General features: G+C 41.3%; 1 protein-coding gene across 4 annotated transcripts in view; it reads right to left on the bottom strand.

The window, feature by feature from the left end:
- The window catches only part of Ctdspl2 (CTD small phosphatase like 2), a 51,952-nt gene extending 42,563 nt beyond the window's left edge, over positions 1 to 9,389 (bottom strand). For 2 of the 4 annotated variants that reach the window (XM_031371693.1, XM_031371692.1), the window contains exon 1: positions 8,765 to 9,270. The gene's annotated coding sequence lies outside the window, so the exon portion shown is untranslated. The other 2 variants (XM_031371689.1, XM_031371690.1) reach the window with 2 other exon arrangements.
- Between the last annotated feature and the right edge of the window lie 4,895 nt (positions 9,390 to 14,284).

The raw sequence follows: 14,284 nt of genomic DNA, 5'->3' as shown, positions 1-14,284 counted from the left end.
AAAAAAAAAAAAAAAAAAAGTGAGAAAAATCTAAAATTGTTTTATTCAGACATCAGAATTAATCTTTTATTTGCAAGTTTTTAAATATTTATTTTAAATGTTTTCAAATTTTGAAATATATAAAATTATTTAGGGTTTTAATTTTTTCTTTAGATTTATTTAATGTATACAGTGTTTTGCCTTTATGTATTACATATGCACCAAGTGCGTGCCTGGTGCCTGAGGTCAAACAGAAGCTTGGATCCCCTAGAACTGGAGTTATGGATGATTATGAGCCACCCTGTGGGTGTTAGGAGCCAAACCCAAGTCCTTTGTAAGAGCAACAAATGCTCTTGACCACTAAGTCATCTCTCTAGTCCCTAAAATTATTAATAAATTGGATGAACATGGGCTAGCATGAGCACACATTATATATAGATCTGTGGTGCTGGAGCAACCGCTATTGTGGGAAACAAGAGTCCAAGCCACGAAACATAAGGGAAGGATAGAAGGTGCTCTGAACTGCCGCCAACATCGCACTCATCAGGTGCTTACACTGAGGCAGAGAGAATAAACAAGTCAAGAACTGATCAGAAAGCAGAAACTTTCCCGCATTCCAACTAGGATTCTTAGCAAAAGCAACAAGAAAACGTAATTAAGTCAATGATGCATGAAGATACCCTCTGCAGCAAAACCAACTAACCCAAACACTTTCACTTACAGCTCCAAAAATCCAATTTTCCAAATAGACTCTACCAGTGTTTACTTTCTATTCATAATATCCAGCATTCAGTAAACACTCCAAGAGTTGGCAAGATGGCTCAGTGGGTAAAAGCACTTTCCACACAACCTGAGTTCAAGCCCCAGAGCCTACATATAAGTGGAAAAAGAAAAATGACTCCATGAAGTTGTCCTCTGACCTCCGTATACACTGTGCCATGCTCCCCCCAAAAATCAGGTACACACACACACACACACACACACACACACACACACCAGTAGTAAATGCAGACTGGGGGAGGGGTGTCAGCTCAGGTAAATGGTAAACAGCTAGCTGATAGTGTGGTAAACAGCTGTAATCCCAGAACTCAGGAGGTCAAGGGTAGGAGGATCAGAACTTCCAGGCCAGCCTGAAACATAGCAAAATCTGTCTCGTGTATAAGGTCCTAGAACTGTAAAATGGAGGGGAATCAATGAAACCAGAAGCTGACTTTTGTTTTTGATTTTTTTTAAGAACAGATCAGTAAATTGATAAGGTACTGGTAAGAATAAGGGGAAGGGTACAATACCAATATTGGGAATGAAAACTTGAAAATAACAACAGAGCCTGTGTAGACTTACAAAGGATTATGAAGAATTCCAAACATCTTTACATTAACTGATTCAGATGAAATGGCCAAATTCCTCAAAAGAGGAGTCACAACCAAGGGATAGTGTCCAAATAGCTGTAATCTCAGCACTCAGAAGGCCAAGGTAGGAAGATTACAACTTCCATGCCAGTCTGAGACATAGCAAAATTTGTCTCAAAACAAAAATTACCAAACCTTACAATGATAAATAGGCTGATTAACCTCATATTTAAAACTGAGTATGTAGTAAAAAGCATATGTAAAATACAAGGCCCAGATCACTTCACTACAGAAACGAATCAACACAAGATATTTTTATTAGATGTGTATGAGATGCTGTCAGATCCTCTGGAGCTTGAGTTACAGGCGCTTTGTGAGCTGCCTAATGAGGGTCCTGGGAACTGAACATAGGTATTCTCAAAGAGCAGGAACACTCTAAACTACTGAGCCATCTCTACAGCCCGCCATACAATTTCTCTTTGTAACACTTAAAAGTAAAGTCCAAGAGCTTGAGACATAAAAACAGCATAAAACATTCTTTTTTTCCCTTCAACATAAATTTGTTTTGTAGTTACCTGCTGCCCAAGTAAACAGATTACAGGGGAAGGGTGTTGTTGCTGGAGGAAGTCTTTCAAAGGTTGACCATAAACTGCAACACTAATTCTGCTAGGTTCTCTAAATTACTATCTAAAATTTCAGACTTATATCTCACCACCTCAAACTCAACTTACCCAAAATGAATTAATTTCTCTTATCCCATCCCAAAATATCTTCTTCCTGTTTTGTTTCTCCTATATTCATCCACGTAATCAACTAATCAAAAAAACCCTAAACTCCATCGACCACCAAGTTGTGACACTTTGCCCGTATCCCCTATAATCAACTAAGAAATTCTGTGTTTTAAACTCTAAAATTAATTTTTTAGTCTTTCCTTTTAAATCCATCCTCTGAACTACACAAGTTTGTCTACTCCTCTTACCAGGTTTCTTATCGACTGCTTTCCAATAAAAGCTAAACTCTAAAATCACTGGCAAATACATCACCCTATAATATGGAGAGAGAGAGAGAGAGACAGACCGACAGAGACAAATACATGGAGGTGTTCGTGTGTGCCAGCTTGTGAGGACAGAAGTGGACACCAGTTATGTTCCTCAGTCTTTCTGAGACTGGCCTGACTGAGACAGGGTCTTACAGAACCTGGAGCTCACAGCCAGCACCAGCAATCCACCTGTATTAATTCCCCAGAGAGGGTCTCCAGGTGCAGTCTTTCTTCATTGTTACTTGCTGTCATCCTCTGTCCTGCAGTAATCATAGCTGCTGACACTCTGCACTCTCTACCTATGTTACTGTACTCTTTACCACAACTATTATTTCAACTAATTACCTAGTTATCCTCACTGCTTAAAAATCACCCCAAGTATCATATAACCAATAAAAACCACCTCCACACCCATAAACTTCTGTAAACCCCGAGGTCATCTCTCACTTAGCTCTTACCAAATTAACACTAAAATAATCTGCTTCAATAGATTCAATCACACTTGACAAAAGTAAGTGCTCATGGCAAGGACCAGGAGATGCAGCTCAGAAGTTGAGCCCTTGCTAAGCACACAGAGCACTGGAAAGAACTAAAAACCCTTGAAGGCAGTGATCTAATCCATCTCTTTAAGAACCTGGCATTCTACAACTCAGTCTTTGCTGAAATTAACCAGTTTGTTTTTCATTTATTTCAAACAGATCAGATGAGAGAAAATTCTATCTCTGAACAATCATCACTACATAAGATTGTTTGCTTACAAAACAGGGGCAATTAATAAAAGAAAGTTTCCTTTCTTTATCACAGCCATTTCTGGTATCTACCAAAGCTATAATTATTTTAAGACTTCCTTTATCATTCTGTGTGTAACTGAGTGTGTTTATGAGTGCCTTCGGGCCACTGCACACAACTTTAAGGAGTGCATTCTCTCCTTCCACCATGTGGGTTCACAGGCTCAAACTCAGGCAGTGAGCACACACCCTCTCACTGAGCCAAGCAATTTTTGAGGCAGACAACTAGAAGTTGTAAATCATCTTGGATTACCAGGTTACAATAATAGTCCATGTATAGGACTGGCTTTATCTAGGGGGTTCCTTACAATGTGGCAATTCACAATACTTTAGTATGTATGTGTATATATGTATGTTTTGAGACAAGATCCCACTCTGCATAGTCCAAGCTGGTCCCAAACTTGGAGTGATAGGCCTCTCAGTGCTGAGATTATAGGCATGATCTACTTGCCTGGCCAAAAGATAAAATTTATGTGTAGTAAAATGCAATAATGTGCCATGTGGACTTGGGGACTTCACTGAGGTTGTCAGGTCTGCCTGTTTGAGTCATCTTACTGGCACAGTATTTTGTATTTGGTAGAAATTAGTGCACTGAAGAGCTAGCTAGCTCTGTGACAAATTTCCAACTAAGTTTATATTTGTACCATTATTGTGAATTGCTGTATTGTAAGGAACCCTCTAGATAATAAAGCAAGTCCTATACTTGTACCATTAATCTGGTAATCCAAGGCAACTTATAATCCAACTGTCTGCCTCAAAAATTGCTTGGGTCAGTGAGAATAAGGGTGTATGCTCACCACTTGAGTTTGAGCCTGTGAACCCACATAGTAGGAGAGAATGCACTCCTGAAAGTTGTTTTCTTGTTTTGTTGTTGTTGTTGTTTTGTTTTTTTCGCAACAGGGTTTCTCTGTATCGTCTTGGCTGTCCTGGAACTCACTCTGTAGACCAGGCTGGCCTCAAACTTAGAAATCCGCCTGCCTCTGCCTCCCAAGTGCTGGGATTAAAGGCGTGCACCACCACAGCCCGGCCTGAAAGTTGTTTTCTTGTCCCCACAGGTATGCAGTGGCATGTACGCACTTATACATACAGTCAGTCACACAAACAATAAAGAATTTTAAAAATAATTTTAGCTTTGGTGTGCACACAACACACACAGTAAATGAATGTAAAACTTTTTTAATTAAAAAACATCTTAGTTTTAAAACAATGAACTGAGCCAGGCAGTTGTGGCACACGCTTTTAATCCCAGCACTTGGGAGGAAAAGGCAGGCAAATTTCTGAGTTCAAGGCCAGCCTGGTCTACACAGTGAGTTCCAGGACAGCCAGAGCTATACAGAGAAACCCTGTCTCAAAAACAACAACAATGAACTGAATTTTGGAAGAATCAAAAAAATTATTATCCACTAAGTCTAAATTCTATGATTAGCTCAAACCCTATCTTAAAAATCATACATTAGGGGCTGGATCCATAATGAAATCTGACTCTCTCTTCTGGAGTGTCTGAAGACAGCTACAGTGTACTCACATATAATAAGTAAAATTAATAAATCTTTGGGCTGGAGAGATGGCTCAGTTGTTAAGAGCACTGACTGTTCTTCCAAAGGTCCTGAGTTCAATTCCCAGCAACCACATGGTGGCTCACAACCATCTATAATGAGATCTGATGTCTTCTTCCAGGGTGTCTGAAGACAGCTACAGGGTACTTACATATAATAAATAAAAATAAATCTTTAAAAAAGATACATTAATACAACAATGAAAGAAAAAGCTAAAAGTAATCTACATTCAAGTGCACCTAAACTGAAACATATGTTCTACTGTTAGACCCAAGTCACTAAAGGAATTCAAATTAAAAGACTTCTTTACCACCTAATAAAAATAAAAAAAAATAAATGGACAAGTCTACATAGTTTGAAGCCAGCCTGAGATACAGTGAGATCCTATAGGAATGGCTATTAATAAAGTTTAAACTTAATTATTTCTAAAGTATTTAAGTGATACTTTCTACTATACTGTTTCATGTTTCTTTATCCTAAAAAAAAAAAAAAAAAAAAAAGAAAGTGCTTGTCCTACAATTATTGCAGCCATTATGAAAGCCTAACTGCTAGAACTCTAGCTCAAAGCACTATTACTCATGTTAGTGTTGTTCAATCTTTTTTTCAATCTATTATAGAAAAGCTATGCATATCATGAAATATGGGATCCTAATATAGAGAACTATTCTACTATGATTTCATGTCAAAATTTTGTTGACAAACATAGTGGTTTATGCCTGTAAATCTAAGCACTTCTGAGGTGGAGGCAGGTGGATCAGAGAGAGGTTCAAGGTCAGCCCCTGCTACATGGAAGATTCAAAGTCTATCTACCCTGTCATTAAACAAAATAAAAAAATATTTGGCTGGAGAGATGGCTCAGTGATTAAGAGCACTGACTGCTCTTCCAAAGGTCCCGAGTTCAAATCCCAGCAACCACATGGTGGCTCACAACCATCTGTAATGAGATCTGACACCCTCTTCTGGCGTGTCTGAAGACAGCAACAGTGTACTTACATATAATAAATAAGTTTTTAAAAAAGTCTGAATAAACACTGTAAAAAAAAATTACTCATTCTAGCAAGTTTCATGCCTGTTAAATAGCCTAATTCTGGGACACAGTGGCACTCACCTTTAACCCCAGCACTCCTGGTGGAGGCAGAAGAATCTATTGTTTGAGTAAGCTTAGGCTATCCAGCCAGACCCTGTCTCACTAAAAAACTTGTTTAAGTATATAAACAAACTACTTCATTCTCAATGTAGCACAAATGACTCCCTGTACCCAATCCAGTTTAAAGTGGTTTGGCAACTTTAATCTACTAATAAAAACTATTTAAGAGCACACCATATATAAGGTCCTCTTCACACATTTGATATATGATTTAAAGTACCTTTCTTCCCTTATATTTTCATAAAAACTTGATAAATTACAAATACAATGAGATGTTGCCCTTTTCAAATTCTGGCAAACCACTATATTATTTACTTTTGATTCATCAATTAAAAGCATAGTATATTATAATTAAGATAACATAATACTACTTTTTCAATCAGCAATTGATTCTGCAGTTAGTTACAAGCCTACTCATATATCCTTTCTGAGCAGGTTCAAGTCTCTTTAGAGGCAGGGCCTCATGTAGCCCAAGCTGGCCTCCAATTTGTAATATAGCTGGGGCGACTATGAACTTTTGATTCTTCTGCTGCCATCTCCCTGAGGTTACAGACAGGAACCACCATAACCAGCTCATCTAGTGATAGGGATTTAGCAACCCAGGGCTTCCTGAATGCTAGACAATCACTTAACCAACTGCAATACATATCCAGCCAGATTTTGTTCAAATCATCCTACAAAGAAGCCATCTGATCAAATACAACCTTGGAATAGGCTAGGTTAATTTGGAAAACATAAAACTTTACCAATCATCAATTTCCTAACAGTGGGGGGAAAATAGCACCACTAGTTCAAATGAAATATCTGTAAGGCACTAGCACTATGCAGAACAGAATGTTCTAAAACAAACCTATTCTATTTGGTATTCCTACACAATCCTATTATTGCAATACAACTACAGCACACATGAGAAAAAGACTACACATCACTTGGCAGCTTTCACATCCTTTTAAGCCATGCATAGGAGAATATCAAGAATATAGAGACTGGCCTGGCTGTGGTGGCACATGCCTTTAATCCCAGCTCTCTGGAGACAGAGGCAGGTTGCATCTCTGTGAGTTCAATGCCACCCTGATCTACAAAGTGAGTTCCAGTACAGCCAGGGCTGTAACACACACACACACACACACACACACACACACACATACACACAAAAATCATGTCTCAAAAAACAAAAATAAACAAAAGAAAAAATATCGGGTCTAACTGAATATAGTAGGAACTAACTTGGGAAAATCCTACAATACTGACTCTGCTACCTATAAACTAAATTTTATCAAAAAAAAAAACCCTACCCCCAAAACATCGTTAAAACAGAGAAAGCCTGTACTCGACATAATTTAATCCCAATTCTTCTGAGTAACATAATTGATCCCATTTTAAAATAAAATGACTCAACAAGTATTCAGTATGTCTAAACTTTCATTCCCCAAACCCCTAAATCAAGCAATCCTAGAAAAGCAGTGAGGCCCAGTTCACTCCTAAAACTACTTCATAGAAGAGCTATATTTTACCTTGACTTTCTTTATGACCTTGGGCTAAGTCTTTCAAATAAAAACTATAATGACATTTGCATGTGCCTGCTTATTACTGAAATTTAATCCTAATATGTGAACAGCAAGTGAAGTACTCTAGGCTGCACCTATGAAGCAGATGGCTACTGAATGAGAAACATTAACTAATATGTAATATAAGCCATGTTTTAATCTTCAGTTTTATTGGGGGGGGGGGACACCTATAATGCTCCAAATTCGACAGGACCAAAACATTGAAAAGAAATTGAGGAACTCTTTATTTAAAATAAAAACAAAAAAAACAAAATCCCAAAACAGTAAAAATAGCTTCTACATGCCATTTCACTGCTTTTATGGAGATAATTGCTGGACCACAAACACAAATGTGTAGCTTGGCATTTCATGAATCAAAATAACAAGCAATCTACAATCTAAAAATTATGTAGATAAGCCTAACATTTCAATGCACTAATTTGTATATGGATGTAAATGTAATCTTGGTATTGTCTTAGTAGCAGGAGAAAGATAAAATTCCCTGCCTTGGAGTAATATCTTCTAAGAATATTCAGGAGCTTGGGGCAGTTTCCCAGCAGTATCTCAGTGGGTTTCCCCCGAGGTACTCTTAAAGTGCTTAACATCATTCACACATTCAGCTACCACTAGGGCGAGAAGTAAATAAACACCATTTACTTATGCAATTATTTATCACAGAATCCTGGTCAAGAACGCAAAAGTAAACTCATACGGACATACCCAACGTAATCAGCACGTTAAATTTAATTAAGATTCACCCTTGACTAACCACTATGGAAACCAGAGGCCTCCTACATAAGCTGGTTTTTACTACCACACTTGATTTTAAAAAGTAGTAATGTCAACTCAACATTTTACCAGTAGAGAAGACGGACGGAAGTTCCAAGAACCTCTTTCCAGATTCTCAAAGGATGTTTGTAAGAGCTCAAGTAGAGAGAGCAACGCCCCCCTAATGCACCCTACAAGAACGAAATCCCGAAAACATTACGTGGGTCCACAAGAAGGTTCGAAAAGGCAATCCAACTGAATTAGCTATGAGGTCCACGGGGTCAGAGACTAGGAAGGTGAAATGGGGTTGGGGGTGGATAGCAAAGTGAAATCTAACCCCAGAAATCACAACACAGGCCGCAGCCTAAGAGCTGAAGCTGGCGGGAAGTGAGCTCCCTTGCCGTTCCCCGGGGGAAGCCCAAGCCAGAGCAGCATCCACCAAGTGGACGTACAAGGCGCCAACTGTGCATGCCTACGGACGTGCTGGGACCGCTGAAGGCTCGGCTGGAGAAGGGGAGGAGATCCCGGCAGACGGCCCTGGGAGAGGACTGCGCTTCGGAGCAGCGGCAGCGTCTGGACCAAGGGAATTACCTTCACTGTGACGACAGAAAAAGTGTCCTCGGGCTCCGGCGATGGTCCCGACTGCGCGATAGGTGGTGTCTCTCCCGCTTATCCCTCAGCAGCAACAGAACCAGCTCCTTCAGCCAGTCGCCATTTCCCGCCTACCGACCTGCTGCACCGCACGGACAGGGACCCGGATGGAAAGCGGCCTCCCCGCGCAGGCGCCCTGGCTTCCTCCTCCCCCGCCCGCCACTATCCGGAGAGGCGGGAGGGAAGGAATGCGGGAGGCCTGGGCGGCGGTGGGGGAGGGGGAGCCAACTTTTTTTACTTCCGTGAAGAGGCTGAAGTTTCTGCCGCCTTAGGGTACTCACCAGTGCGAATGCCTGACCAAAAGCAAAACGAGAAAAAAAAAAACAAAAACAAAAAACAATGGAAAATGGGCACAGAGCCTTAGGGCCCGAGGAATTAGACTGGACTCAGCCTCCGGGGGCGCTCGGAGCGTGGGGGACGTTTGTACTTCGGGGGCCTCCGTAGCGGGCTGCGGGGTGGTTGCAGGGGGAGTAGGGAGGAAAGCGTTAGCACGGGAGGCGGGGACGCCGGGGGCGGTTTTCCCTCCCGCCGCTAACGGAACCGCCTAGGGCCGGGCGACAAGGAGAGCGCGCCCTGGCCCGGGAGGCGGGGTTTAAGAACGCGCCGCGCACCCGGCGGACAGGGTTAGAGACGAGGCGGCGGTGGGTGGAGCCGGCGGGAAGGGGCGGTGCTAACGGCTTGGCGCGCTGAAGCGGGAGCCGGTACTTGGCGCTCCCCAAGGCCAGACCCATCCTGGTCCCGGTGCTTCCGGGGGGGTTCGCGGAGTGTCCCCGAGGTTCTCTTCCTAGCGAGAACTCCTGTTGCCCTTGGACCTGTGAAAGACACTCTTATCCTTCCCTTCTTTTCCTCGCGATGTGGGTGGTGATCCTGCACGCTTAAAACTCGAGTCTTTCACGTGGGTCTTCACACACGACTGTGGGCTCGATCTGGAATCTAGATGGTTCTTAACCTTCTTGATGCTGCAACCCTTTAAAACAGTTCCTCATGTACAGTGGCCCCCCACCAACAATAAAATTATCTCTGTGGCTACTTCATAGCTGTAATTTTGCTAGTTATGAATCGGAATGTAAATATCTGTTTTCCCATGATCTTAGTCAACCCGTGGTTGGACCTCTTTAAGGGTTGCAACCCACAGGTTGAGAAACACTCGTCTAGCGCTTTAGACTGAAATTCCAAGCTGTTCCCATTATTCTATAAGAAATGTTGATTGAAGATGTACTGGGTAAAAAGGATATAACTGAGTCAGAAAAAGCAGTCACTGCATTTCCAGGATTAATACTCCACCAAAGAAGACGGGTAAGGGTGTGACAGTGACTTACAGACCTGAAGAAATAAATACGCATAGTAAGATAGCATGTGACTATGCCAGCGACGGGGTCTGGGGAGTTCTCATAAGATTTCCCCACGTGAAGCATAAATGGGAAATTGATTTTGTGTAAGTTGTGTTCTTAGAAAAAGGAAAATCCCAAGACAGAATCGTGTTGAGCCACTATCTGCAGAAAAAGGGGGCGGGGGGATGGCCGGACAATAGCAGGTGAAGCAGAAAGGTAAATGTAGAAGTGTAGAGTGCTTGTAAATATTGCTTCTCCTTCAAAATATGGAGCAGGTGGGTTGTCAAGATCCTGTCAGAGCTGAGTTCTTTTGCAATTTAAATCTTCCCAGCACAAAATTGGTTTCAGACTGGGCATGGTGAGACCTGCTAGGTAATCCTAAGGCTCGGGATTACTGAGGCTGGGGATTTAAAAGTTCCAAACAGCCTAGACTGCACAACAAGAACCTGGCTCTAAAAGAAAAGGTAAAGAAATCTTTGAATAAAATACTGAGAGCAGATGGTATACCGAGCACAGAACAAATTGAGAGTCCACATAATCATAGGTTTCTGAAAGGCTAACTGAAAATCAAAAAATAATTATCTAGTGCGTGTGATGAAAAGTTATAGAATGTAAACCCAGCAATTATCCCTAGTGAGTACTAAAATTCTTTTGTATGCTTTTATTTCCTGTGTTTGTGTAGGCACACACATGCCACTGTGAATGTGAAGATCAGAAGACAAGTCTGTGGTTCTCTCTTGCCACCTTGTGTTATTCGGAGATGACACGAGATCATTAGGCCTCCGCAGAACTGCAGATTAGCGATCTCTCGCTCCGAAAACCATTTTTGTTTTTAAGTGTATTATTGTTTTACTTGCATGTATACCCGTGTCTGGTGCTATAGGAGGCCAGAAGAGGGCGCTGGATCTTGGAACTCTGAAGAATTAAAAAAAAACGCACATAAGACTCTGTAATGGCATGTTTTGGAACAATTTAATTTTTATTTAAGAATACATTTAGGGTTCTGGAGAAGAGCCCTGGCTACTGTTAAGGGCCACCGAGTTGAATTCTCAGCACCCACAGGGCAGCTATAACTCCAGCTTCAGGAGATCTGACACCTCTGGCATCAGGAGGCACCTGCACACACTTGCACTACACATACAATTTTAATTAAAGAAATAAAGTTGGGTTAAAGGCCCATTGTGTCTATTATACAGCCTCTGGGTAGTGTTAAAGATTACCAGAATTGTGGATAGAGATGCTCTTCCAGAGGTCCTGAGTTCAATTACAAGTGCCCACATGGCAGTTCAAAATTGTAACTACATTTCCAGGGGGATCCAACACCCTCATACAGACATATATGCGGGCAAAGTACTAATGAACATGAAATAAAAATGAGGAAATGAGTTATTAAAAATAATTTTTAAAAAAGATTGTTAGAGCCAGGCGGTGGTGGCGCACGCCTTTAATCCCAGAACTTCGGAGGCAGAGGCAGGCAGATTTCTGAGTTCAAGGCCAGCCTGGTCTACAGAGTGAGTTCCAGGACAGCCAGGGCTATACGGAGAAATCCTGTCTTGAAAAAAACAAAACAAAACAAAAAAGATTGTTAGATTTGCTGCATTCAGAAAAATTGCAGGCTATAAACCCAAATGTCTTTACAATTTACAATTTTGCAGCTTTTGTTTGTTTTGGGGTACTGGGTGGGGGTGGGTTTTTTGTTTTGAGGCAATGTTTTTTGTTTCCATGACTAGCCTCAAACTCATTATAGATACGAGACTGCCTCCTGCCTCAGCTTCTGCATATTTATCCTCTAAACCCATTGCCACCAAAGGACAGTAAATTGTTTGCTTTTCACCTAATCACTTACTTCCTCCCTGGGCTACTTCTACTACCTCCACACCCTCATTAGCAAAGCGAAGTAAGTCTAAATATGAATTTTACTTTAAAATATAGGTGTTCCATCCATACCCTAGGATAAAGGACACACCTAAAGGCTGTTAGATGAGATTATCTAAGATCTCATTCAAATGAGATTATTTATAAAGCACTCAGCAAGGTGCTTTTCTTCTTAATATGGTAGTTGTAACTGTCATTAAGCTTTAGTTAATGTCCAAGCCAAGCTTGGGAGTAGATGCCTTTAATCTCAGCATTCAGGAGGCAGAAGCAGGTGTATATCTTGTGAGTTTGAGGCCAGCCTGGTGTACGTAGCTCCAGAACAGCTCTGACATAGGGAGACCTATCTCAAGAAAAATAAAAACCCAGTCCAAGATTTTAGATTAAAAGTAAAAAATTGCTAACACCTGAACTCTGACCTATCTGAGAGGCTGAGAAAGGAGAGAGAGTTCAAGGCCATGTTGGAGCAACTTGGTGGAAGAGGGAAGGGAGGGAAGATGTAAATAACTTTTATTCACCAGATGTAATTGTTATCTCTGAGGCTTACTGCCTCAGTCTGCTAACTTAGGCCTAGACCTGGAAGCTTCTAGCCTCTGTACAATCTAATCTAGGCCTAGAATGTTTTCAGCCTCTGAAGCTTACTGCTAAATAAGCTCACCCTTTCTAGTTCTTTCTGAATTCACAGGCTGGTCAACCCAGCTGTTCAGGCTCAAAACTGATTCAACCCTGCTTCTTTCCCAGCCTCTGAATTGCTCTGCTTGGCCTCATACTAATTTTGACAATATGTTCTAGTGTTCTGCTGCTCCTCATTGTCTGGCTTGTTCCATCTTTCCCATGCCTAGCTTTTTCTCTCTGCAACCTGTCTCTGTTCAACTGTGGTGGTAAAGCTGCTTTCTCCCCTTTGTGCTGCTCCCTCTCAGGTTGCCTCTTTCCTCTCCTCAGAAATTGGGCAGATGCTGTTCTGTCAAATCTTTCTCTGATTCATCACTTTGTCTCCCACTCATTTAGACATCATTTTTAAACATGGGTGCTTTCTTCTACAAACTATATCATCATTGTTTGGGATTAAAGATGTGTACTAAGGATGTGTCTATATTCCAGCCAGAAGGATTAAAGGTGTATACTGAGGGCTGAGCCACACCACAACTAGAAACAGTTTTTTTTTCCAGTAAATAACACAATCTCAAGTTTCACAGTGTGATCAAATATCCTGCAACATTTCCTCCTTTTTGCCTAAGCAAAAATTGTACACAATTCAATTTTCTACTACAGAAACAATTATCTGTTCCACAAACTTACCAGCCCCAATGTCCTTATGAAGATCCATGGATGGGATGATCCTTCCTAACTTCTGTCCTGATCATCTGTCCTTCAGCAAATGTGTATTTCAGCATCAAGGTTTTCAGTCTGCCAGTCAAAGAAATGATCTGTCCTTCAGCTGGTTTGTTGAGCTGTCTCCATGTGTGGGGGCGGGGAGGGTCAGCTTTCTGTGTCATCTGCATTGCTGTCCTTTTGTGTCTCTTCCTTGAGTCATGCCTTTCATGTGGAATCTTCTTTTGCTCAGATATTTATCAATTTTGATGGCATCTATAGTCTTTCACAGGCAACTTCCCTGAGTTCCATTCTGATGTTAAATAACCATCATTAATACAGGTTGATCTAATTGAGCATTTTTTTCCCCAACAGAGCAGTGTCTTTCAGCAAATCTTACTGGCCCTTTCTGTTTATCAAGTTACAATCAGATTTTTATAAATCCACACATGAACTAGACATTTAGGCAGTCTTACTCCATTCCCAGCTCCATGCCATCGAACTGGGCTTTTTAACAATTGTCAATGGGCTCTCTCTCGATGCTCAATTTCATTAGGTACCATAGGTTCACAATCGAGCCTTTGGATTATCATGGCTAATTTTTCTTGTACAGCACTCTTTAACATCTTTCACACTGGGTTTTTTCCAAATCTGACGGTTCTCAGTTTGTCTACAGCTGGAGCGATTTCTCTGACCTGTGGGGTTGTGCCACAAGTTGGAGTGCCAAAATGTTTTTAAAACAAAATCCCAGTCATTCGATTTTACCAGATGAAGACTCAGGAGCCGGATGCTGGGTGAAAGCCTACTAGCTCAGAGAGGCAGAGAAAATACCCAGCTGGCCTCCTTCCTCAACTCATGTCCCAAAAGGAATATCCACACTATCTTAAAAACCCTCCAAATTGAATGTTCCTCCTTTCTACTTCCTGTGTGTCCATCGGTCCTCCAT

This window comes from Mastomys coucha, unplaced genomic scaffold (genome assembly GCF_008632895.1).
Source record: "Mastomys coucha isolate ucsf_1 unplaced genomic scaffold, UCSF_Mcou_1 pScaffold15, whole genome shotgun sequence".
In the NCBI taxonomy this organism is placed as follows: Eukaryota; Metazoa; Chordata; class Mammalia; order Rodentia; family Muridae; genus Mastomys; species Mastomys coucha.
Note: the sequence above shows the minus strand (reverse complement) of the source record. Positions and strands in the feature narration are given on the sequence as shown.